The following is a 15516-nucleotide window of genomic DNA, read 5'->3' on the forward strand; positions in this document are numbered from 1 at the left end:
AAGGGGGGACATAATAGAAACTTTCAAATACTTCAAACGTTTTAAAAAGATACAGAATGAAAACATTTTTCAAAGGAAGCTAAGGAAAAACTACTTCACAGAAACATTAGTGGATAAGTGGAATAGCCTCCCATCAAAGATGGTAGAGGCTAATACAGTAAAGCAATTTAAACATGCTTGGTATAGACATAAGAATATCCTTACAAAGAACTAGGGATCAAATAGGGTTTCAGGTTACCACAGGTTAAAAAATGGGCAGACCAGATGGGCTAAGCGGTTCTTATCTGCCGTCAAATTCTCTGTTTCTATATTTCTATGTTTAGTTAAATGCTTGTTTTTATGACATTTTTTCATTATATATTTGATACATCAGAATCTAAGCATGACTGTATTTTCATTTACTATCTCTATCAGAAAGATGCAATTAATCATGGATAACTACACATTCACAAAAAATATTCACATTTTGCCATTCTGCAATACAGGTGGGAATAAAACATTAATTTTTAGTGTGTTTGCGTTCATTTATTTGTCTGGATTATTAATGAATACAACTATTGCTACTGTGATATCTATTCATGATCATTTACACACCCCCATGTATGTCTTTCTCTGCAACTTGTCCTTTGTAGATATCTGTTATACAACGGTCACTGTGCCAAAACTACTGGATATGTTACTGTCCGGGAATAACACAGTGTCCTTCACACAATGCTTCACCCAGATGTACTTTGTAGCTTTAGCTACGGGCACAGAAGATCTTCTATTACTCACAATGGCATATGACCGATATGTTGCGATATGTAAACCCTTACAGTACCATAGTATCATGACTATGAAAATGTGTTTCCTGTTCATGGCTGTCATCTGGCTCTTTGCATCCTTAAATTCCTCACTGATTACTATTTCAGCAGCAAAAATGCATTTCTGTCATTCTAACGCAATTCAGAACTTTTACTGTGATGCTAAAGCTCTGACTGACATCGCCTGCGGTGGAACGGAAATGTTTTATATTGTCATTTATATAGAATTGTTGTTATTTGGACTTTTACCATTTTTGTGCAGTTTAACATCGTATACAAAAATCTTGAAGATCATATTTAATATTAAATCTATTGATGGACGAAGAAAAGCCTTCTCTACCTGCTCATCCCATCTCATTGTCATCATTATGTTCTATAGCACAGGTATATCAGTGTATATGATACCAACATCAGAGCGCTACACTCTGATAGAACAGTTGTTTACTGTGTTATATACAACAGTGACACCCATGTTAAACCCCTTGATATACAGTTTAAAGAATAAAGACATAAAGTGGGCTGTGCTGAGACTATTGGGGATACAATTAAATGCTGAAGTCTAAGGTATTCAAATGGTTACAATACTAATAACTAGAGATGGGAGGGCTCGGTTCCCCGAGATCCGAATTCATCCAAATTTAGCCTATCCGAGTACCGAGCCAAGCACGCTCGGTACTCTCCCGCCCATTCGGATTCGAAATCGAGGCAAAGCGTCATCGTGACGTATTCGTATTTCTGAGCTCGGTTCTCGCGAGATTTGAAAAGCATAAATACCATCCTCCACAGCAATCCATCTCCATTTGACAGAGGAAGAGAGCAGGGTTAGGTCACACTGGCTAGATCAGCGCAGGGACAGATCAGTATTTGGACACATTATTGTTTATATGCAATACCATTGTAATCTTAATACCAGTTGTTACAGCAGTAAGAGAAGGATAGAGGAGGGTTTTTTTGTGCAGTTTCTGGCACTCCAAGTGCTTTTGGGGTGTCCCCCATTCTTTTGCATTAATATTTCTGTCTGTCAAAAGTCCTGTTTCTCAGCAGTTTAAAAAAATAATATTTAGCACTCCGAAGTGCTTTTGGGGTGACCCCCATTATTTTGCATTCATTTTTCTGGCTGTCAAAAGTCATATTTGTCAGCAGCATCTAAAACAATTTGTAGCACTACAAGTGCTTTAGGCTCATAATGGATTCAAAGCAGTCCACATATGAGCAGAATCAGCAACCAGGTTCTGTCACCAGTCCTGATGGTAGTGTTCCCAGTACGTCATCTGGGAAAGGCAATGTCAAACTACACAGTCTTTTGAAATCAGTCACAAACACACACATCAAAAAAAAAATTACCGTGTTGAAGCAAAAAAGAAGTGTAACTGAGGAAAAGTTAAGTGCCGATAAAAAAAAAATTGCCAACATGCCATTCTACACACGCAGTGGCAAAGAGAGAATGAGGCCCTCACTTTGTCTATTAGTGGCAGATCAAAATATGTTATCGAGCCTACAAGTGTTGCACAACTACTGATATGCATCAAAGCCGAGCTGCAAGATTACAGTAAGGCATTAGAGGATAATGTTTGCTCTGAATCACAAATGACACCAATCCCTGTGGAGAGTCCATCCAACAGTGGGATGTCTAATCGTGAGCATTCTGTTAGTGTACCCATAAAGAGGGACCCTTTCAGCAGTTCTGCTGATGTGTGCCTGAACAGCCTGAGTGTAGCTGGTGATACACAAATTGAGGATGCCACTTTGGAAATAGAAGAGGATGAGGGGGAAATTTGTGGAGGCGACGAGGTTGCTAATGAGGATGTTGATGAGGATGAGGTTGTTTGTGTCAGTCCTGCACCAGTGGCAGCAGTTCTGGCACGTGACAAGAAAAAGGCTATTGTCATGCCAAGCCATAAAACGAAAAAATCCACTTCTTATGTGTGGAATTATTTCTACCCCAATCCAGACAACAACTATACGTCACTGGCGTAAAACTCTCACCTCTAATGACTTCTTCACATATACTTCTATCTACCGCTCCTATCGAAATTCTCTAGACACTGCAAAACAAACATACTTCCAATCTCTAATCTATGCTAAGGCTTCTAACCCCAAATGCCTCTTTACGACATTTAAAGCTCTTCTCAATCCTCCCACACCAAACCCTCTGTCTACTATCAGTGCTCAGGATCTTGCTTCCTACTTCAAGGACAAGATTGATAAGATCAGACTAGAATTGGTATCCTCTTCCTCGATAAGTAATTGGCTCATTTCCTTCCCACCAACCTCTGACACCCTCTTCATTTGACCCCACAAATGAAGAAGAAATTTTATCCTCCTACTCTACCTCCTGTCCTCTTGATCCTATTCTCTTGCAAATTGGTAGATCCCTATCTCCTGTGCTCATTCTCCCTGTAACTAAAATCTGTAATCTCTCTCTCTTTACTGGCATCTTTCCGTCACTATACAAGCAAACAGTGATTACTCCTATTCTAAAAAAACAAGATTCTGACCCAAACTCCCTCTCAAATTACCATCCCATCTCTCAGCTGCTGTGCCCCTCCAAGCTTCTAGAGAGACTTGCCTACACTCGTCTCACACGCTTCCTTTCTGCAAACAACCTTTTGGATCCTCTTCAGTCTGGCTTTCATTCTCAACACTCCACAGAGACTGTGTTGACTAAGGTTGTCAATGACCTGATCACTGCTAAAACTAAATGCCATTACTCTCTCTTAATTCTCTTGGATCTCTTGGCTGTATTTGACACCGTTGACCACTCTCTTCTCATACAAACGCTGCATTCCTAGGGCTTCAAGACACCGTTCTATCCTGGTTCTCATCCTACCTTTCTAATCGCTCTTTCACTGTTAATTGCTCTGGGGCCACCTCTGCTCCGCTTCCTTTATCAGTTGGAGTACCGCAAGGCTCAGTGCTAGGTCCTCTGCTGTTCTCTATCTATACCGCTTCTCTTGGAAATCTAATAAGTTCCTTTGGATTTCAGTATCATCTCTATGCGGATGATACCCAAATTTATCTATCCTCTCCTGATCTCTCGATATCTGTGTTGTCCCGTGTAACTGACTGTCTTTCTGCCATTTCATCTTGGATGTCCTCTCGCCAACTCAAACTTAATCTTTCTAAAACAGAGGTAATAATATTCCCAGCCACCAACAATAGCATACCTGACATTTCTATCTCTGTTGATAACATGACCATAAATCCCACCTTACAAGCTCACTGCTTTGGTGTAATCCTTGACTCACACCTATACTTTGTTCCCCACATTGACTCTATATCTAAATCATGTTACATACATCCAAGAAACATTTCCAGAATTCGCACATATCTCACACAAGGCACTGCAAAAACCTTACTTCATGCACTTATCATCTCCCACATTGACTATTGAAATTCCCTCCTTACTGGCCTTCCCAAAAACAGCCTCAAACCCCTACAATCTATTTTGCACGCTGTGGCAAGATTTATTTTCCTTGCAAATTGTTATTCCTCTGTTGAATCACTCTGTATGTCTCTACACTGGTTGCCTGTTTTCTACCGAATCCAATATAAAATACTCTTACTAACCTACAAGGCCATCAACAAAGCTGCACCAACATACATCACCTCTCTTGTCACAAAATATCTCCCAACTTGACAACTCCGTTCTGTACAAGATCTGCGTCTCTCTTCCACACTCATTACATCCTCCCATTCCCGATTACAGGACTTTTTCTGGGCTGCACCCATTCTATGGAATTCTCTCCCTCGCACAATAAGACTCTCCTCTAGTCTACAAGCTTTCAAGCGTTCTCTGAAAACCCACCTCTTCAGACAAGCTTATAATATTCCTCAACCACCCTCTTAACCTCACTACATTACCCTATTACCACCTGTTATACAACTACCCCTTGACCAATATTGTGGTGTGACAGGATCATTTAGCTTATGAGTCACTTTTACCTTTGCAGTCTAGCTGGGCCGGCTGCAAATGTAGACTTGACCTCATGTGTCAAACTCCCATTGTCCAATAGATTGTAAGCTTGTGAGCAGGGCCCTCTCACCTCTTTGTCTATTTTACCCAGTTTGTTTGTTAGTTTACTATGTTTGTCCCCAATTGTAAAGCGCTACGGAATATGTTGGCGCTATATAAATAAATGATGATGATGATGATGATATAGCCATTTCTAGTGTATGTCAAGACACAGTCAGTCGAGGGAGGGACCTTAACCATCTTGGAACCTTGTCTATGTTACGCCATTTGACGAGAGTTCATGGCAAAGTGTTTGGAAAAGCTTAAAGTTCTTCAAAAAAATTACAAGCACTCCATCATCAGCCAGGATCTCCGCTCACCGACATCCCGACGGCTACAAAATACACCCACAACACCATTCTCATCAGTATCCTCAGTAGCGCTCGGAGTTAGCCCTGCATCCCACTTATTAAGGCTGGATGACTCCTGCACTATTATTGATTCCTCTAAAGAAAGCGTTAGTCCCACTGCTGCTGCTGTTGCTGCTGCTGGGGGTGAATCGTCAGCCCAGAGGAAGGCCAAGAAAAAGAGCCGTCCTACATTTCAAAAATTAACTGTGAAACAATCATTTGCTAAAGGAAGCAAATATGACAGCAGTCACCCAGTCGCCAAGCGAATCACTGACGCCATGGCTGCCATGTTAGTGTTAGATCTGCGTCCAATATCCACAATAAACGCAGCTGGTTTTTCACAGTTAATTGAGGTTTTGTTTCCGTGTTACAGAATTCCATTGCAACACCATTTTTCCCGTAAAGCTATTTCACAACTATACCAAAAAGTGTGTAAAAATGTAGAGATTGCGCTGAAAAATGCCATTCTGCCCACTGTCCACTTAACCACAGATATGTGGACAAGTGGAAGTGGTCAAACCAAAGACTATATGACTGTGACAGGCCACTGGGTTGGTCATTCACCTTCACCAGCAGGAACAGCAGCAGCATGTACACCACTACGTAACATTTGTCACAGGCAGGCCACTCTTTGTATAACTGGCTTCACTAACAGGCATACAGCTGACAATTTGTTACGCAAACTAAGAGATGTTATTGATACATGGCTTATACCACTTGGACTTTCCACAGGATATGTCATTTCTGATAACGCCAACAATATAGTGCGAGCATTACAGCTGGGTGATTTCCAGCACATTCCCTGTTTTGCTCACACCATCAACTTGGTGGTGCAGAGCTTCCTACAAAATAACTGTGAGGTGCAGGAGATGCTTTCGGTGGCCCGTAAGATTTCAGGCCATTTCAGGCATTCGGCCACAGCATGTAGGAGATTGCAGCAGTTTAACTTGCCCTGCCACCAAATTAAGCAGGAGGTGGTAACTAGATGGAATTCCACCCTGTACATGCTGCAGAGGATGGAGGAACAGCGCAAAGCCACCCAAGCATATTGCACAAGCCATGACATTGGGAAAGGAGGGGGCATGTATTCCACTCTTGCACAGTGGGGAATCTTTTCAGTGCTGTGCAAGGTGCTGAAACCATTTGAAGTTGTGACGTGTTAAGTGAGTGCTGATTCTGCTAGTTTGAGCCAAGTCATTCCTTTAATTAGACTATTGGAAAAGCAGCTTGAGAAACTGAGGGAGGAGATGAAAGCAAGCAATTCCGCAAAGTATGTTGGCCTTGTCGATCAAGTACTTATTTCGCTTCACAATGATCCTCAAGTTATTAAGATCTTGAGCTCGGATCAGTATGTTTTGGCCACTGTGCTTGATCCAAGGTTTAAGACCTACATTGAGTCTTTGCTTCAAAATGAACGAGATGCTGAACTTTTGCAAGGAGCTATTGCTCAGCAAGTTGTCCGCTGAACTGGGCCTTGGCGTGACGACGTGTCCTCCTTCAGTTTCTCAAGCAGTTGCTGCTCGTAAAAAATTGAATTTTCAAAAAAGAAGCAGGGAGGACGCAGAGGGCAGACCATAACAGTTTAACATCTGGGCTGGTTTGAAGGATTTTTCAAAAAAATGTGTGACCTTACCCATAACTCCATCCAATATGAGTATTAACATGCAAAGGATGGTGGAGGATTACTTTCAAGAGGTAATTGATATGGAAATGTCAGACAGTCCTTTTCCTTACTGGGAAGAAAAGCAGGCCATTTGGAAACCCATGTACAAACTTGCTTTGCAATACTTAAGCTTCCCACCCTCCATTGTGTACTCTGAACGAGTGTTCAGCACAGCAGGGAACTTAGTCAGTGATGGTCGTAGAAGGTTACTTCCCAAAAATGTGGAGAAAATTATGTTTATAAAAATGAACTACATCTTCCACGAGGAAGGCCTTCACCATCCAAGACATCCAAGCACTGACTGTTCTCTAATGGCGGATTCAAGCGGCTATGAATTGATAGTCTGTGATGATGATGTACACACTGATGAGGGTGAGGATGAAGCTGAAGATGATGATGTTAACATCTTTTTAAAACTTTCTATGTAAGTGTAGGATGCAATCTACCACCAAAACAAAATATCTGTAATAGTTTGTTTTGTGATTATCGCTATGCCTTGTTTCATCTACCTCAACATATTTTTTATAATCTACTGTGTGGATCTCATGTTTTTGCAAAAATAAAGAGATTTAAAAAAAAAAAAAGAGGAAAGGGACTTGGGGCATTTCCATATCACGTACCGTCTTGAAAGGCTGCTGTTTGGGCAATTTCTCCTTAAGGGTAGGGTGTCATAGACAGAGTGACCCCAAACTGTCTTTGTCCATTTATCTTAATTTTGTGGATTCTATAACGGCTGAATTTTTTGGTATTTTATACAAGTGGAGGGGGGCCTAGAAAGACAGAAACCAAACTGGCTTTCTCCATTTCAATTAATATTGTACAGTCTATAACGGCTGAATTTTTGGGTATTTTATACAAGTGGAGGGGGGCCTAGAAAGACAGAAACCAAACTGGCTTTCTCCATTTCAATTAATATTGCACAGTCTATAACGGCTGAATTTTTGGGTATTTTATACAAGTGGAGGGGGGCCTATAGAGACAGAAACCAAACTGCCTTTGTCCATTTCTTTACATATTTAAGTATAAGTGTAGGGTGTAATATACATCCAAAGACGATGGCTGCATTGCCAATATTCATAGATGGAGAGGAAGACAATCTGGTTTCTGTGTAGAATTAATGAAGGCCTACCAGGAATTAAACTGTTTTTTGGATAATTTATTAGCTTTACAATTACATTACTTATCCAAGAAACAGGTGGAGCACTAAATTTGGTTATTTTAGGCCCAAAACCATTGATTTTTAAACAAAATAGCAAAATAAAACCAAACAAAACCAAAACACGCAATGACGGTTTGGCAAAACCAAAACCAAAACACGACGGTAATCCAAATCCAAAACCAAAACCAAAACACGGGGGTCAGTGAGCATCTCTACTAATAACGTACATTGTAATGTCACAATTACTTACTTACTCCAATTATTAAATGAATATTGTACTTAAATAAATAGTACATTGTTTATTTCATACTGAGACAAATAGAAAAGAAGTTGTAGAAATTAGATTTAATGTTCGGTAAGGATAGCTCATTTCAAATAAAGATGGAAAACCTGGTTCTTAAGGATTACTTACGTGAGGTGCAGCATTCAGGCTATCCAGCATATGACTTGACATCTTGTGTAAAGAGAGTGTAGCAGACATTACTGGAAGCGCCTTACTGGTGCTGACATGGCATATTTATACAAGCAAAGTGTTGTCCACCGACAACAAGCTGTCATAGAACGCATGCGGGAGTGAGAGGAGCAACTTAAGGTGCATGCAAGATGTTGGGGAATCCGCAGAATAAACTAAACACCAGAATACAGGTAAGTAAAGGTAAGTAATCTTTTCAGACTTTATTTTCCTGAGGATTATCCACTCTGGTGGGTTAAGTTTTTCCAGCTGAAATATTGCAGACAGCAGTTAAAACGACAAAAAAATGCAGATTACTGTGAGGCCTACATATAGGAAATACAGACTTACTGTAACGAGCCGCGGCGGCTTCAGGCAAGGCCGCGACTCGCTTCCTCTGGTGCCCCCACGTCCCGGCCGGATGTCACTTCCGCTATGTCCTGGCCATTGCCAAGGCAACGGTCGGGACGCTCTTTGGCTGTAGTGCCGCATCCAGGCACCTAGGTCAGCCAGGCGCGCGCAATGGATATTAATTAATTATTGCCCAGCTGGGCTCTTTCTCTTGTCCTCCCAGGACGGTTTTTCTATTGGACCACACTAGTACAAGCCCTCCCTGCCGGTTATAGTTCCTGCTTTGCTGCTGACTAGCGTGCTGTGTTCCTGGTTTCTGAACCATTGGATTGATTACTTGTTGCCGACCTTTGCCTGTTTCCTGACTTCGTTTGATTGCCTGTGCCCATTGACCTTATTGCCTGGACTCCTACGCTGCTGATTTGCCTGTGACCTCTGACCCCGGTTTGTGTACTGGTTATTCTGTCTGCTGCCGGCCTCGACCCTTGCCTAGACCTCACTCTGCTATTTCATCTATCGCTGGGTTCCCCCAGTCGGCGCACAATTCACGACCCTCAGCTGTCTGCGGCCAAGTCTGTCCCCACCACTAGGGGCTCCAGCGAAAGCCAGACTTCTGAGTATACTCCGGGTTTTGTGTTGCTTGCTGTTGGGGTTCCTAACACTTACTATCAACACGCCTGAAGTTAATTGCGCCCAGAGAACAAGCCGGCAGTGGGATTCTCATCACTTAAAATGGTCACAGTCAGATTGCCGTTTTTAAGGGGGCAATGGCAGAACCCGCTCCGTCTATACTGTGGAACTCCTAATCCTAAACCTAACCATAAGCCTAATTGTAACCCTAACTCTAATCCTAACCCCAACTCTAACCCGAGATCTAACTGTTAGTTTAGATTATAGATGCGACGGGTCCTGCCATTGCCTCATTAAATCTGGCAATCTGAGTGAAGAGAATCCCACTACTGCTTGTTCTCCAGTTACAATTAACCTCGGGCATGTTTATGGCAAGTCTGTATTTCCTCTATGTCGGCCTTACAGTAAAATGCATATTTTTGTTACTTTAACTGCTGTTGGCAAAATTTCTGACAAAATAATGGTTACCACTGATCCATTTAAAGCTGAATTTTCACCTGTGGTGGGATTATCCTTTAATTGCTGAAGGAAAATATTTCAGCTTTAGCTTAATGAATAAATTTTCTTTTTGATTCCAAAGTAACAGATAGTTTTGTCTCTAAATCATAAATAGCCTGTAGGCAAGGCACAACCTCATAATTTTATACACCTTAAATTATTAGATATCACAAGCAGGGCCCTCTCTGCCCTCTGTCTCACATCCACACCTTTTTATGTCAATTTTATATATACTGTTTTATGTATATTTATTCCGCATTTGTTATACCCAATTAGCGCTCTGAAGAGTTGTAGCTGATGGTGATGGTACCTTTCTCAAATTAAAATAAATCAAACTATATCTTGAAGTTCTGATTATACTTTACACACTTAATGGCCCAAAACTATGTAGGCACTCAACTCTTTTAATAATGCACAAGTTCAGCTGTTTGTTTGATTGATATATATATAATTATGTGTGAGTTTGAGTATATTTAATTGTAAAAAAGACTAATCTATATTTAATTATTTCCTTAGTTCTAAGTAAGCACCATGGTCTGAATTTATTTTTGTTTTGTGTATATGCAAAAAAGAGGCTTACCCCAAAGAACACAACTACATGCAATTCATGTTCGCACATAAATGGCACTTCTAACTGCCTACGATTTTAAGCTCAGAACGGGGTGGGTGAATTTGAGGACTAACATATATATATATGCTATAGACAATATAGCATGTTTTATTTGGCCAGAGGCAGAGGCAATATTGGAATTTAGCTCTCTTACTGCCTAGGTTAAAGAAGTCAGAACTGAATTCCTATCAATGTGATATAGGGTATTTAAATGTATATACTGAGGTATTTCAATAGATAAAAATAATATAATAATTTTCAGACCATTCTGCATAAACTGACTCATTCTGGGCATGTGTGTATTTTGTCTGAGCATGAATCTTTTCCGAGCCCCACAGAAAGCCCTAGTGAAGCTGCCATGTATGGACTAGGAGCAGCTTGTGCAGACAATGAGTTCCTCAGTAGACTGAGGAACCCAATGTTCTGTTTCACTTTCTCCATGGGCAGGTTTTAATGAATGCACAAAATGCGGGATTATTTCTTGGTCTTCATGCACGTCATCTGCTATCTCCTGTTCAGTAGGATCATGCTGAGGCACATTACACACGCAAAGGTGTGATGTTCCTGAAAAGTAAGTATATGTGTGACACATGATGTATGTTACATGCGTACATATGTTTTTTTGGTGGGGAGGGGAGAAAAGAGGAAAGTACAATAATATTAATGACATTTTGACGTCATCTACTTTCTGTCTGGATGGTGAAGGCTGCTGACTTTGTGACAACGCTGTGGAATGAACCATGGGAGAATATGTTGATTATTTTTGGAAGCCTGTAAAATATGTTTAGGTTGAGTAATAAAAAAAGTGTTACTTATGGCATATTAGAAATAGTACATGTTTCAACAGGTTTGCAGGATTGTAAAAGTGTGTTCTAGTTTGGTATATTTAAAATTTACTATATTGTTTGCTCACCAGACTGCTACTGGGAAAGAGGCTTGTCTGTATCATGGACGTTCACACCCTCAACGATTTCTAATAGAATCAGATGCTTCATATCTTGCTTCTAAGAGATATATTCATTATTAACAGTGGGCCCTCCATCTGTGGCCCTAAACACTCTCCTCTGCGACCTTCACTGTCACTCTGCGCTTTATATCTGAAAAATTCTTGTGACATTTTTCAATAGTTTTCAATAGTTATCTTAAGAGGTTCAACCACATTAACTGCTGTGCAGACCCCTGCCCACAGTTGAAATTTCTGCCAGGCTTAGTTTTCCCTATCTGACGACTTCTCTGTGCCCCTGCCTCACCCCCAACCTCATCTGCTGCCTCCTACCCTTATTGACCTTCTTTCTCCAAACCACTCCTATCCTTGGCCTCATCCTTCTCCTCATACTAGCCATAACTAGACAACTAAGAAATAAAACACAGGAAAATAAAGACAGACAACACCCCACCCCACACACAAATAAGAAAGATAACAATTAAACAAAAAAAGACAGTGCCCAAAAATTAGGAACAGATGCAAAATATATAAATAGACAAGACAACTCATAGGAATCATTTAATATCAAAAGCCACCTTCTCCAAATCACTACACTAGCCTCACCTGCTCCTGCTTTTAAATCAGCCAATCAGAGAAAGCATTATTTTCAAATTCAGCGCACTGCCTCTAAACTGCTGGCGGTTTGTGCAGTTTATAGAGATTTAAAAACTCTTTCTAATCACCGACCATCTCCAGTGATTTGCATTTGGACCCTACAAAACACTAAATAATATAGTTGGTGGTTTGGAAGTCCAAATTGTTGGTGATCTTCAGTGATTTGTGACGGTTCTTAAGTCACCATAAAAATCTCTTTTTGACACATTTCTCCCTAAGGGTCAGAAAGTGTGAAGAGGACATGCATCTTGTTTGCTTTCTTAGGGTAATCTGGTATTACTGCTGTAAAAAACTTTATGGCCTTATAATTCTCATTCCAACCACACTAAACCATCGGTAGCTGCAGTGTAGTGGATAATGCAATTGCATATGCTATTTCTAATGTCAGTGTTAAGTTTACTGTATTTAGAGCTAGAGATGTGAGCTGCCCCCCGTGTTTTTGTTTTGGATGTGGTTTTAGTTCTAAAACATCTTCGTGTTTTGGTTTTGCTACAGGTTTTGCCCAAAAGTCCTGAAAGGTTTTGGATCTGGATTTAAATGCAAATTGAGAAAAATATGTAAATTGATGTGATTTTGAGCTGTTCTTGCTCATATATTACTATTTATAGAATTAACATTCATTTACAGTCATTAATAGTCTATTTTCTAATTACCTCTTCACAACTGTCAACATTTTCACTACTTTTGGACAAAGTCTGGCTAGCTAAAACTAGAAGCAGCAATAATACATGGTAGTTTACTGAAAGTTACAATCACTGTTTCTGCTTTTGTTTTCTTGTAATTCAATTCTATATCTCACATTATAAGTAGTCATTTTGGTCCTATGTTTGGACCTTTGTCAAGACAACCATATAGAGCAACAGTAAAAACAGATATAAAAAAACATGTAGTTTCCGGACTTCTTATAAAATCCCAGATTGTATTCAGCTGCAGCTCATGATTCATCAAAAGGTGATAGTCTGCATATCATTGCAAAATATATGAGGCAATGGCTCCCTTGAATTCTCTATGAGGCACTCCAAATAATATGCATTCCACCAGGAATGTTTAAACCGGAAATGCCAAACCCAGAATTGTAAAAACCAGAAGTGCACAAATGGGTTTTCACTATGACAACCAAACACAGCGATTCCTAGGTGAGTCACTGGGACTCCTGCCTAACAGGTGTGTATTCCTCATTAGTACCTAAGACATGTACCAAAGAGGTGCAATAATGCACCTCCACTATGAAATGCACACTCAGGCAGTAAACAATGATACACTTCCTGTATAAGAAGCGTTTTGGTTCCATATTTTCCTCGAAATGATGCTGTGCCTTGGTTTCAGATCTGATTTTGGCGCAAAGAATTGAGTCGTGTTTTGCTTGTACTCTGAAGCCCCAAATCCTCGAATCTGTCGGATTTTTTCAGAATCTGAACTGCTCATCTCTAGTTATAGCATTTTATTTCTAAAGATATTTTGCTTATGCCAAACACATTAGAAAAGCTGAAATTAGAAAAGCGTCAAAATAACTCTAGGGGGTATAATTGCTTAACTGCGTGATTGAAAAAGGGGAGTTGTTGCCTATAGCAACCAATCAGATTCTAGCTATCATTTATTTAGTACATTCTACAAAATGACAACTAGAATCAGATTGGCTGCTATAGGCGACATCTCTACTTTTTCAAACTCGCAATTTTGTAAATATACCCCTAGGAGGTTAATTCCATTGGTAATTATTAGATTCATTGCTGGACATTAGCTCCAAAAAGGGCAAAAAGGAGGAATTGTGTGAGCTAAGTACACAATAAGGTTTAAATTAATCAGAAGATTTCTTTCTTTGATAAGTAAATAATATATGATGATCTGTTTGAGTATTAAATGTAATAAAAACACATGATTTTTCTCATTATTTTATTTCCTTTCATTTCACTTGTGTGTTATGTAGGGTAAATACAAGAAGACATATATGCTCTATGTTTCATTATAATCTGTTTAATTACTTCTTAACAGTACCATAAATATTTTATATCTTTTAATCTTAATAACGTTTTTGTTTGCTGTGCAAGCTAATTAAATCATCTTGGTTTATTTATGTAAGGATATAAAAAAAATAATTCACCGTAAGGGAAATATCAAAGAGGCACACAGCATGCTAGATTGCTCACCAATGAATTTATTTGTATTTTATTTATACTAAGGGGAACACTTAATCATTTGAATATAAATGTCTCAAGTAGCTATTTTCCATGAATAATCCCCTCATGCAAATAGTCTGTGCAACTAGCACATTTGCAGCTTCACCTATCACGTCAAAGTCCATCCATGTTTAATTTTGCTGCTTAATTTTTCTACAGTAAATGTTTTTATTTTTTTCAACCTGTATAATAAACCATTTTTAGCAATATGCCTTTGTAACTTCTATGTTGGAAAGAGTTCTTCACTGTAAATAAAATTGATGCAAAATCCCATGCTTTAAAAATATTGATACTTTGGTGTTGTTCCATTCCCTGGCACCCCTTCCAATCACTGATTAAGCAGTGTCCTGGAAGTAACATATAGCTAGATCCACTGCCTTTGTCCCTGTTTGTCACATTTGTCACTGTTTGGCTGTCTCTATAGCAGGATAAATAATAACAATTGCAATTAAAGGGTGGTTAGTTTATTACTCTGATAAATAGCATGACTGACCAAATGTTATTTAAGAATATTAACAATGAATGAATCAGGCCCTTAGACGTCAGACTAATTTCGCATGTAATAAAATATGTGTGTATGTCACCTAGTCAACAAGTTCTCTACAATCCTTTATATTTCCCTTTTATAAAGACACTACAAAACAAATATTCATCCTTCTGTTGATTTTAAGTTTTTAAGAAAGATTATAAAATTAATCCCAATCAACTTGCTAAAGACTGGGTGCAAATTCTAATGTCTGTTCCCTGTAACCTTTACCAGATCATTTTATCTCCCGTTGCCCCAGGTTCTAAAATTAAAATGTGCGCTCAATTGAAAATTCATGTCTACAATTCTGCTAATACATTTACGGGATTCAACACGTTGCTTGTGTTGAGTGCTGGAATCCTCCACCAAGTAAAACTAGTAATAAGTTGATTCTTAGCTTCTTGTTGCCGTGGAGAGCTAGGACGAGCAATTGTGGATTCATATGGTATGATGTGTAAGTTGTTGAGGATAAATAAAAAACAATAGTATATAATATATAGTATATAAAATAAATAAAATAGAAAATAGTAACAAAAAAATATGAAAGAGAAGACTGGGACGGGTGTATAAGTAAAAGAAAGAATGGGACAATATTTGAGGCTAATCAGTGGGGTGTCCAAATAGGCTGAAGATGGTGTATGAAAATATTGCCAGAGTATTGTAGAGGTGAAAAGTGGGACTGG

This window comes from Mixophyes fleayi, chromosome 7 (genome assembly GCF_038048845.1).
Source record: "Mixophyes fleayi isolate aMixFle1 chromosome 7, aMixFle1.hap1, whole genome shotgun sequence".
Lineage (NCBI taxonomy): Eukaryota > Metazoa > Chordata > Amphibia > Anura > Limnodynastidae > Mixophyes > Mixophyes fleayi.